Here is a 1431-nt window from a genome sequence, read left to right as displayed (position 1 = left end):
ACATTGCTCTTTGCTGACATCTCTGCCATGTCAGGAACTGTCAAGAGCAGGATATGTTTGCTATGGGGATTTTCTCCAACTCTGAACAGTTCTTGACACGGACAGAGTGTCACCAGGGAGCACTGTGGTCAAATCAATGCATTTACCATACATAGTATGACAATAAAGCATACATTACAGGTCTCTCTACACTATACATTATAGCATGTGCTACACTAACATTCCTACACACATTATGAAATGTGTTGGGTGTCTTCTCGGCCTTTTGGCTAAGATCAAGTGTAGTATCTGTTCTTATCAGTGGTCTAGTCCGAGCCATTGATGTAGGATGGGTGTTGCATGGAGGGGGCAGGTGTACCAGGGCATTCCGGGGCTGGTTCTGAAGAATCAGCTTGACGGCTGCCCCGATGTGACCTGTTTCCCTCCGGGTCTCGCCATGAGGCTGAGAGGGTCTGGAGCCGAGGTACTTTGACCTGTTGGGGACGAAGGGCGTATGCATACGCCCTTGCGTTCTGGTACTTAAGGACGAATCCATACGCCCGTGGAAATTTCGGTCCCCGCCGGGCGGGGACCGGGCCGGGGTGACTGCTGATATCTATCAGCAGGCACCCTGTGCAAATGCCCAGGGGGGTCATTAGACTCCCCCATGTCGGCGATCGGCGCAAATCGGAAGTGAATTCACACTTGCGATTTGCGCCGATTCCGGGTCATTACGGGTCTATGATGACCCGGTGACCCAGAATAGAAGGGGGATCGCGGTTGTCTAAGACAACTACGATCCCCCTACAGCGATAGGAGTGAGGTGGCAGGGGTGCCACCCCTCCTATCTCTGCTATTGGTGGTCTAGACGCGACCACCAATAGCAGATCAGGGGCGGAGGGGTTTACTTTCGTTTTCCCCGTCCTGTCCACCCACAATAGGCGGGGTAGGATGGGGAAAACGACGGGGACCGAACGCCGAAGGTCCACCAACCCCTCTGGAGGCTGCGGGTGACGGTGATCAGCGGGCGGCGACGGAGATCGGCACGGGCGGCAGAAGAGGACGGCTCCCTGGATCCTACGGAAGTCGGTAAGTTGCCTAGCAACATCTGGAGGGCTACAGTCTGAGACTGTAGCCCTCCAGATGTTGCAAAACTACAACTCCCAGCATGCCCAGACAGCTGTTTGCTGTTTGGGCATGCTGGAATATGTAGTTTTGCAACAGCTGGAGGGCTGCAGTTTGAGACCACTATATAGTGGTCTCTAAACTGTATCCCTCCAGATCTTGCAAAACTACAACTCCTAGCATGCTCAAATAGCTCTTTGCTGTCTGGACATGCTGGGATTTGAAGTTTTGCAACATCTGAAGAATCACAGTTTGGAAATCACTGGGCAGTGGTCTATAAACTGTAGCCCTCCAGATGTTGCAAAACTGCAAATCCCAGCATGCTGA

General features: G+C 52.6%; 1 pseudogene; it reads left to right on the top strand.

The window, feature by feature from the left end:
- The first annotated feature begins 249 nt into the window (after positions 1–249).
- Positions 250–419, top strand: LOC130290095 (U2 spliceosomal RNA; annotated as a pseudogene).
- The last annotated feature ends 1012 nt before the right edge of the window (positions 420–1431 follow it).

Source organism: Hyla sarda, chromosome 8 (assembly GCF_029499605.1).
Source record: "Hyla sarda isolate aHylSar1 chromosome 8, aHylSar1.hap1, whole genome shotgun sequence".
In the NCBI taxonomy this organism is placed as follows: domain Eukaryota; kingdom Metazoa; phylum Chordata; class Amphibia; order Anura; family Hylidae; genus Hyla; species Hyla sarda.
The sequence above is the reverse complement of the archived record's forward strand: the minus strand, read 5'-3'. Positions and strand labels throughout refer to the sequence as shown.